At 48.6% G+C, this 10,830-nt stretch overlaps 1 long non-coding RNA gene across 1 annotated transcript; it reads right to left on the reverse strand.

Moving 5' to 3' along the window:
• Nucleotides 1-2,570: 2,570 nt before the first annotated feature.
• On the reverse strand, nt 2,571-3,176 carry LOC127298349 (uncharacterized). Its single transcript, XR_007849729.2, has 2 exons — nt 2,946-3,176; nt 2,571-2,854 (listed from the first exon to the last, which is right to left on the reverse strand). It is a non-coding gene; the product is annotated as an uncharacterized lncRNA (long non-coding RNA).
• Nucleotides 3,177-10,830: the final 7,654 nt, after the last annotated feature.

Raw genomic sequence — 10,830 nt, forward strand, 5'->3', positions numbered from 1 at the left:
GTATTTGCGGATGCTTTCAAGGGGTTTAATCACAAGTATGTATTAGTTCTAGGAAGGGCGGTGCATTAGCATAGGTTCACCCACACAACACTTATCAAAACAATCTTATATTTACTAATTGGAGGCACCATACGAGACACCATGTTAATCCACATCATCAAGATAATTAAGACAATTGGATCTAAAATTTATGGTCGGGATTAACCGAAATAGTTGTGATTTATAATATCATGTGCGGTCACGTAACACGTCTCAACACGTTTGTTTAATTATTATAGTACGCAACCAGGTCGTAGATTCATTTAAAAAAACGCCGTACGAAACCAGATATAGCTGGCACAATCATCGGACGAGTTCTATCCGGACTCACAGTAGCCTATGGGATTGTACGTCTAATAGAAGTTCTTTTCGTGAGAACAGGTGCACGATTTGTTTCTCTCGGTGAAAGATGCCTATATATTTAAAACGAACTTGGCTTATCTAATCAATCCGTGTTATATTGGTTGTGATGGATCTCAAAATATTACGAGCAAGTACACCGTACCGGTGTAGCCTAGAGGATCGACATGACGACGAGGAACGGAAAGAGTACGGAGGCGCCGTTGGAGGCGGCATAGGAAAACACGCGGTATGCGCCCCGGGAGGTCTGCCGTTCCAGGATGGGGCGCTCATGGATGAACACCGGGAGACCCTTGGTTGTGGAGGAGAGCACGAATGTGAGGTTGAATGACTAGAAGCCCAGGCGAGACAGCAGGTCGGTGGTGCCCCACGAATAGCTGCGACATTCGCAGCACCATCTTGATGAACCGCTCCAACAAGATACATACCTCCACTACCGTCGATGCGCAGACCTGACGTGGCGAGCGGAAAAGGACGTGGGCATCGACCCGACAGCTTCTCGGTATGTGAGCGCGGTGGCGATGAAGACGTCCGGCTTGAGGGTTTCGAACTTTCGATGATCTCCATGGCATACTCGGGGATGGAGTGGCCGGAGACAGCGATGCGGTTCTCATGGAACGGTGGGGAGCCGTGGTGTCGGATGACGCCTTGGCGACGAGGACAACATGGTCGAGCAGTTCGAGGATGCTGAGGTGAGCACGACGGTCCTGCCGCTATATCCCTGAGCATCTTGACAATGTCTAGCCACCATGGAGAGCCACGTCTAAATTTTCAGATAATTTGTTCGTTTCCTCGAGAATGCATCTACTGACATAGATACAAGGTACAATAATGCCTACTCCAAAGCATGCAAGTGCATATCGCTATTTCCATACATCGATCATGAATAATTGAACCAAACCTGATTTCTTTCTTATTTTGATAAATGATAATGGCTACACACGGAAAGTTTCAGAGCTTCCATGTGTGGCTGCTAGCCGTAGCTAGACATACAATTAGTCGAAGGCAGCTCAGGTTATATCAGTGCAAGAAACATGATGCCAGATTGTTGATGGTAGAGATCGATAGAGAAAATCAGATCGCTACTTTCTCAATGCTGGACAGTACATGCATCTCCCTCTGTCTATATATATTTTACTATTGCATGTATTGTATCTCCTGATCTCTATGTTTTTGTAGATGACATGATGTCCATCTTATTAAACTAGGTGCATACAGCAAGAATTTAGCTAAAGCGCGCAAGTTTAATATATCATGCGTAGGCGTCTACTTAAATCCATACTACAGATGTACTTCATTTTAAAGTAGAGACATGTTGGCGCTGGTATGATACCCTATTGCGTGCAGCTAGCAACTTATATTTGGAAGCATGTACGGATGTCATACATATATACGAGGGTGTTCATGTTATTATATGGTCTATCTACTTACAAAATATATATTAATCAACTAAGAATTTCCTATTAATAAAAGCTCCAACATTTCCTAGACAGAGTGTACAAGCGTTAGTCTAAATCATGGGTTGTTAGAAATATATCATATTACCTTCGTCCATAGAAATATTTCACAATATCACAATTAAATTAAATTTTTAGTTAAATATTTAGATGAAAACTAATAGTTGACGTTATACACCGGAGAACATGTCTGTACACAAAACGTAGGAGCGCCAAAGTATATGCCATATTATGGTCCTCGGATTTATATCAATATGTTACAAAAAAACATACATGATATTTTAGTTGATAAAGTCAAATCTATTTGAAAATTGGATAATCGTGACACAAACTTAAATATAGAACTAAAAACAATCTAATCATGATTGGACACACTAGTGGAAAACAGGCCTTTTGATCCGGGTGGTTAGGGCCTTTTGTCGCGGGCGGCCAGCCGCGACAAGCAAGGCGCGATAAAAGGGTGGCCTTTTATCCCGGGTCACTTACGACCCGCGACATAAGGTCCACCACGTGGCAGCCGCGGGGCGCGCAGGGCACAGGCCCTTTTGTCGCGGGCGGTATTACCACCCGCGACAAAAGGCCCTCTACGTGGCGCGCGCACAACGCTTCTGCTTTAGGGTTTGAGGGGTGCAGCACCCCTCCCCCCCGCCACCGACCGCCTGTTATTTCATTTTTTTCGTCCGAAAATAAAAGTTGCATATATTTGTACGCTACTAGAAGTTGTACACATTCATTCATTATATATATATAGATCGATCAAACAAAGATTGGAAGCAGAAGTCGATTCCCCTTACACATATTCGTAGGTTCCCTACATATATACATGGAGCTCACGATCGACAAACGGTACTAACGACCGTCTATTTGGAGGTAGAACAACTATCTGGACTAAACAAGCCTTTGTTGTTTATTACTTCTCTAACCAAAAGTCCCGCCAGTTCCTCCGCGATTCCTAGTGCGTGTTCCTTTGGTTGGAGTCTGTCCCGCATGAAGTCGACCTATATACGAAAATGAGATGAGTATGACTATATCAGTCTTGATAACGAAATATTGATGATAATAAATAAAGTTGTGAATGTTATTGCTTACGTCGAATTTATTTCTGTTCTGCTTCTCAGTGGTTAACATGCGAATGGACTCGCAAACGTAGTATCCACATAGATTCGTCCCTTGTGGCTGCTGGGGGCACGGTACAGGATTAAATGTTAGCTTCTTTGCAAAGGTAATCTCCTTATGAACATTCTTCAAAGCTTGCCAAGCCCTGCCATGCAAAAGAATGATTGAATGAGTGGATAATTAATTGATATCTCACGAAAGATAAAGCGCGGCGATGAAGGAAATTACACTTGGAGCAACTTACGCAAGTCCCGGAACCCGTCTGTGCCTCTACTCAAAGTGGGTCTTTTACTTCAACTATTCCCTTATCAGGTTGAATGTCTAGTAGAATCCAGTGGAAGCTGCACATGTTATGCATATACGTCAGGAATTACACTTAACATCGAGTAAGAAAAATTGAATGTGCATATATAAAAGATCATTAAGACTCTCACTCGTAGTTGTAAGGAAACAATATTGAATCACAGAAATATTGCTGCCCCAAAAACCTTAGTAGGTTTCCCCCCGTTTCTTCGCGTTTATGCTTCACCGTTTCAACATGTATTTTATCTGGGTCAACAAACCCAACATTGATAATATTATTACTTTTGCACTCACTGATCTTCGATCTAAAAGAGAACCCATAAGATATAATGAGTATATATATGCAATGAAAACGAACATGAACTGAATGAAAATGAACTTATATGTAGTTAACAACTTACAAGCAATAGCAACTCATGAGAGATTTGTCGAGGGCTTCTAGATTGAATAACTGCCAGAGTTCATTCATCTCAATATGGATCTCCTCCTTTCGGTAGTAATATTCCCATGGTATACTCGCCACGATGTACATTTTTTTCTCCTTGCATGCATCAAGGTACCACTGATGCAAATTCCGCATATGTGTTGGTAGTTTATGCAGCTGCTCTCTGCTGACCAAGTCGGCCCCGTAGACAAATTTAGGAGCTATATCAGCGGTGGGTAGTGCAGCATCTGCCGCAAGTAGCAATTCCTCCACGGAAACTTTACTGTGCAGCCGCTAGGCTAGCAGCTTCTTCCATATCGAAACCACCATGTTCCTGGTATACCTTGGGAACATTAAACACTTTGAGTGGTGGGATCGATTGTTTGGGCTGAGCACCGAGGAGGGGAACTTCCTTTCTCTTTTTGCCTTTTGTCGTTTGCTTGGCCTTGAGGGGTGCACTTGTTGAACTTGACCTTTTCTCATCTGCACTTCTAGCTGATGATTTGCTCGTGCCAGCAATGTCCTTCTCCTTAGCCTTTTCATCCTTCTTTTGGTCAATTACCTTCGCAAGAGTGCGTGTATAGTCATCCTTCTTCTCGTGTAACTCATACTGCGATGGTGTGTTCAGAAAACTAGTAGCATATTCTATTTGCTTCTCTGTGTATGGCTCTGGCGCTGGAGGTTTTGGCTTATGGAAATGATCATAGTTGTGTTTCGCAACAGCGGCCGCATTTTCCTCGACAGGAAGATCCCAAGGACGGGGGGGAGGAACCTTTGGTACTTTTGGGAGGGGCGACCTCTTGGGGACAGGACTCTTGAAACGCTTCCGGCTGGATGCATTCCGAGTCTTAGTGGGCGGAGGCGGCGGCGCTGGAGATGGAGATGGACTACCGATGTCGTGGTCGACGTCGTACCCACGGGGTGATGGTGGCGACATGTGATCAGTAGGAGGAGGTGATGGTGGCCTGCGATCACCCGGAGGAGGTGATGGTGACCCGCTGGGACGACCGGTACTAGGTGCTACCCAGCCCGGCAGCCTCGATGTTCTTCTTTTCCCAGAGAATGATTTCTCCCAGCACCTCTCTGAGTGTAAGCCCCCCATCACCTCCAGGGATATGGAGCTCCAATGTCTCCCACTGCGGGACAACTGAATCCACCCCGACACGAGCATAGCCAGCTGGAATCGGATTGCCATGCCATGTTGCCGGCTCACCTTCAGGTCCAAATGCCGGTAAGACATAGCCGACCGCCACCTTAACATAAACCTTCCTGAACACCTCATGGAGATCACAAGGTGTTGTCTCCTTGATTCCATCCAAGGGGTCGCCAGGACCGGCATCTATCATCATCCGTGTAGGAGGGGCCTCCGAGTCGGCCACGCTGCTGTCTCGTCGCTGAGATATTTCAGCGGTATTATCTGGCGGGCGCTGTCCTTTTAGTTCATTTATCTCCCGCTGCTGCTGCTGAAGCTCCCGCTGCTGCTGGTCAAGTCGGCGTTGGAACTCGGCCATCCGGTCATTCTGCACCTCCAGTGGCGTTGTTTAGCTCTCGCTCGGCTTCTATAAGTCTCCGCGTCGGCCGGAAACCCAAGCGACCACGGAACACTAGGGCCGAAGCCTCTTGTTCGTCCTCCCTTCTCAGGATTACCGAGGACAAGCGTCAGCAAGTCTTTCTCTCTATCGGGAGCAAACTTTAGTTTTCCCGCCTTTATATCTGTCGTCACTTCAATCCATTTTTGCCTGGGTACCCTAACCCTGGTGTCACTTTCAACAATGTTCCCTGTCTTCATGTCATACTCACAGCCATGCGCGAGGAACCAATTTCGAGCCCTTATGTCCCATCCTTCTCGCGTGGGTTCTGGAGTGATCCCGTTCAGCTCCATCTCAGCCTCTTGTGCATCCCACTTAGGCATGGCTCTTCCGTAGCCCCCTCGCCCCGTATGATGGTGATATTTCTTCTCGCTTGCATTCTTCTTGTTTTTCGCTGACAGGTTCACAGCCTCCTCTGATTCTTTGTACCTCACAAATTCTTCCCAGTTATGCTCCTGCTTCGCTAGGTAGTTCTCGAATACTGGAGGCTTCTTGTCTTTCTTATAATTTTTCCATAACCGGTTCTTATACGCCCGGAAAAGTTCGCCCATCTTCTTAAGAGCCCATTTCTTCACTAGCTCTCGCTGCTTAGCATTCTCGAGACTCCGATCCCAAATGCTGGCAAAGTGAAATGTGCCATGAGGTCTCTGAAAAGTGTGTCCTTGTACCTATCGGCAACCTGATTTTCGGACACATTCTTCGTCTTGTTCCATTCTCGACAAAGTGATCGGGACACGATCTCTAACCACAACTCCGCACTGATTTTTGAACTTCACTCCGACATTCTCGGGTGCCACCGGTTGGCCTTCCGGTGATATAACTTCAATTGTGAAGTGGTCTTTCTTGGTCAACTTCTTTGCCGGGCCTCGTTTCTCTATCTTATCTTCGGAGGCCTAAGAGAATACATATAGAATTGCATTAATGCCTCTATACTAATGCCTCAATACATATGTACATATAGAATTCCATTAATACCTCGTCACCGGAGCCGTCGTCGGCTTCTCCGTCACCGGAGCTGCCGGCTTGTCCGTCACCGGAGCCGTCGGCTTCTCCATGACCGGAGCCGTCGGGTTCTCCATGACCGGAGCCGTCGGCTTCTCCATCACCGGAGCCGGCTCGGTCGGCTTCTGTACCATCGCGGATCATGTCCTCGAATATGTCTTCCTGTTCCAAGTCCCGTTCGAATTGATCCATTGTTTCTGCAAAAGAATTAAATCGATAAGTAAATGTTCAAACACAAACCAAACCCTAACCCTAATCAAACACAAACCAAACCCTAACCCTAATCGGCGACACGTGTTTGCGAGAGGGAGTGTTGTGTCGGCGACGCGTGTTTTCGAGTGGGAGAGTGTGTCGGCGGCGCGTGTTTGCGAGAGGGAGAGGGGTGTCGGCGCGTTTTTGCGAGATTGAGAGTGCGCTTGTTTTCTAGAGGTAGAGGGGTGTCGCGCGTGTTTGCGAGCGGGAGAGGGCGCGTGTTTGCGAGGGGAGGGTGTCGGCGACGGGTTTTTGCGAGGGGAGGGAGTCGACGTCGATTGTTTGCGAGAGGGGTCTCGGCGGGTGTTTGCGAGAGGGGTGTGTTTGTAGAGGGGTGTGTCGGCGGGTGTTTGCGAGAGGGGTGTGTCGGCGGTCGATCCGAATTTGAACTAACTAATCAAATTTAAACTACAAATTTGAACTAACTAATTACATTTAACAAAAATAAACTAACTAATTACAACAAAATACTTACAAAATTTAAACTACAAATTTGAACTAACTAATTACAACAAAAATAAACTAACTAATTACAACAAAATACTTACAAAAATGAACTAACTAATTACATACTAAAATGTCTATATACAAAAATGAACTAACTAATTACATACTAATTATCTAACTAATAACTAATTACTAAAATGTCTATATACAAAAATGAACTAACTAATTACATACTAATTATCTAACTAATAACTAATTACTAAAATGTCTATATACAAAAATAAACTAACTAATAACTAATTACAAAAATGAACTAACTAATTATACAAATTATCTAACTAAGAAAAAAATTAAAAAAGAGGGCCGGCCGGGGCGCCCGCGCCGGGCGCACAAGACATGGCTGGCGGCTTGTACCTGCGGAGGGGCGCGGCGGCGGCGGCGGGGCCAAGACGGGCACAGGGCGGCGGCGGCGAGCGCGCGGCACGGCGGCAATCGACGGCGCGGCGGCACGCGGCGGCAATCGACGGCGCAGAGGGCGCGGGCGGCAGAGGGCACGCGCGGCAGAGGAGCTCGAGGAGGCCTACGGCGGCGACGGCGCGGCAGAGGAGATCGACGGCGGCGACGGCGCGGCAGATCGACGGCGGCACGGCAAAATCCGGCAGCCTGGCGGCGTGAATTTCGCTAAGTGTTGGCCTCCGTGTGTCGCGGGTGGGGGCTCCGCCCGCGGGGTTAGGTATTTATACCTAACCCCTTTTGTCGCGGTCGTGGCACGACCCGTGATAAAGGCCCCTTTATCACGGGTCGTGCCACCACCCGCGACAGGGGGTCCTTTTATCGCGGGCCGTGGCTCGACCCGCGACAAAAGGGGTGGGAGGGAGGCGGCCGATCCGCGTGAAGCGCATCCAACGGCTCCAGGCCGTTGGATTCAAACGGCCTGGAGCCGTTGGATGCGCTTCACGCGGATCGTGCCCGCAACAGTTTTTGTGTTTCGTTTTTTCTGTTTTTTGTTTTTCTGTTTTTTTAATAAAAACTATTATTTCAATAACTTTTAAATGGTAACTCAAAAAGAAAAGTTTTATATATGAAAATTGATCAGAAAAATCCAATGAACATGAATATGATATCCATATAACTATTTGCATCTCGCATCATATCCACTCGTGTCGCGTCCCCGTGCCACGTGTCGCCACCTCTTCCACGTGCCTCGCCCGCCGACGCCGGCGTGCGACGTGTAGCCACCGCTGCCACGTGCCTCACCCCGCCGACGCCGGCGTGCGACGTGTAGCCACCGCTAACACGTGCCATGCCCCGCGTGCGCTATATAGAGCGACGAGTGCGGGCGCAACCACACGTCGCCACCGCCTCCGCTCATTCATCTCCGGGATGCCTCCATGTCGTCGAGGGCGTCCGGTTTCCGTGGCGTTCGAGTGCATCCGAGCGGTAGGTTCACCGCCGAGATACGCGCCGGTGGCTTCCGCCTCACCCTCGGCACGTACAACACGCCGGAGGAGGCGGCGCGCGCTACGACGCGGCGGCGTGGCGCTTTCGGCGGCCAGGGCACGACATCAACTTTCCGGATGTTGAATCGCTAGAGGAGGCGGAGTTCCTCGCGCCACCGCCGTGCCTCGTCACCGACGAGGACCGTCGCCGGCATCGCCAGGTGCAGCGCAGGATCGCCATCGCCGAGCGCGACGAGCAGTTGATGCGCCAGTGGAGGGCGCGGTCCCCCGACGCGTTCTTTGCTAACCTTAGGGCACAACGCAGGTCCAACAGGCGCAACCGTCGGGCCGTCGCCGCCTTCGAGCTCGAGAACTCGAATACAACTTGGACCGAAAACGACCCTCGGTGGGATGACCTTTGGACGGAGACAACCTCCGACGACGAGTAGAGACTAGACTAGTAATTTATCTATTTTATTGTAATTTCAATAAAGTCGTTGTCGGTTCTATTAGTTTAAATTTAGTTTATAAAGTCGTTGTCGGTTGTTTTTGTTCAATAAAGTGGTTGACACGAAATTTATTACGATTGAACTGAAATTAAAGTACAGAGCTCAACTGAAAAATAAGATACATGGCTAGATTCGAATGTTGGAGCCATTCAATCATAGTCGTGCCTAGTCCTATACACGTCGCCACTGTAGTCATCAAAGTCGCCGACGTCATCGTCGCTAGCATCGGGGTCGCGGTTGTCGAACCTCGGCGGATGACCACGCGTGGGCTGGGATTGAGGGTAGCGCAGGCGGGGGCCACGATAGGCCAGGACGCTCTGGAGAGTCCGGCCGCGCCACCACATCCGACGGCCGGCCTCGTTGAAGTTCGAAGGAGGCGGGCCGTCCTCCTCGTACCTGGCAACCGCCCTCTCACGCCGATTGATGAAGAAGCTGTCCCAAGTCGGGCTGTAGTCGGGATGCCACTGGGGATTCCTCCGCTGCTCAGGCGTGAGCTCGAAATAGTAGTGGTTCGTGATGGCCATCTCGCGTGGCACACCTACAGGGATAGGAGGGACCGGTACGCCTCCGACGCTCAGCAACCAGCCGGTCGGGACGCGGTAGCCGGGCGGGCAGGGGTAGTTCGAGGCGCAAAGCGCCTCCGCCTCCCGGGGTGTTAGACATACGATGGAAGCCATGGGAGAGAGTGATGAGGTTTGCAGATATGAGAGTCCAAGCCTACATATATATAGTGGAAAATGGCGGGAATGCGGGAAGAAAATAGGCGGGAACGAAGTGGCGCGCGAAACTTTCATCCCGGGTGGAGGCTCAAACCGCGACAAAAGACTGGGGGAGGCTTATCTAGGGAGGGCCTTTTGTCACGGTTGGTGGCTGCAACCGCGACTAAAGATGTCGGCAGGATAATAAGGATGTGTCGGTAACCTTTTGTCACGGTTGGTGGCTGCAACCGCGACTAAAGCTGTCGGCAGGATAAGGATGTGTCGGTAACCTTTTGTCACGGTTGGTGGCTGCAACCGCGACTAAAGGTGTCGGCAGGATAAGGACGCGTGGGTGGACGCACTGCTCGATGAGATAAAGCATGTAGCGCACGACGGCCTGTCGAAGTAATAAGACAAAGTAGAAGCGGTGCCGTGCCTATAAAAGGAGCATCGATACGCCTTGCCAAGCAGATCAACAAGCCAAGCACACATTAATCTTCATTATTACATAAATGTAGAGATTGTCTTGGGAACTATATATGAAGAATACATTATTACATCGCCATCTAGTGTTGTGATCTTCTACGCCGTAGCCATGGAGAATCTTCATCATTTAGCAAGATGCTTGGGTCAATTTTCACCGTGAAGGGCGGAATTTCTTTAAACTTCTTATAATCTTCGACATGTCTGTCGTGTCATCCTCTCCCACGAGGTTTCTTTTCCCCGAAAGAACTATGTGGCGCTTTAGCTCCTCGATTGATGTATTCTTTTGTTGATTTCTTTTTCTTGATTTGCTAGACATGTCCTTCACGTAGAAAACTTGAGCCACCTCGCTGGCTAGGACAAAAGGCTCGTCTGTGCACGCAAGATTGTTGGGATCCACTGTTATCATACCGTACTTATCGTCAATATGTATAGCGCTGAGCTTCACCCATTTGCACCGAAACAAAGGGACCTTAAAAGTGGGACCATAGTCAAGTTCCCATATCTCCTCTATGTATCCATAATATGTGGTGGTCAGCCCATTCTCGTCTGTTGCATCGAAGCGGACACCGCTGTTTTGGTTGGTGCTCTTCTTATCTTGGTCGATCGTGTAAAATGTATTCCCATTTATCTCGTACCCTTGGAATGTACATATGTTTGAAGATGGTAACCTGGCCAACAAGTACAGCTGCTCCACCGCAGATGGGTCATT

Source organism: Lolium perenne, chromosome 1 (genome assembly GCF_019359855.2).
Source record: "Lolium perenne isolate Kyuss_39 chromosome 1, Kyuss_2.0, whole genome shotgun sequence".
Classification (NCBI taxonomy): domain Eukaryota; kingdom Viridiplantae; phylum Streptophyta; class Magnoliopsida; order Poales; family Poaceae; genus Lolium; species Lolium perenne.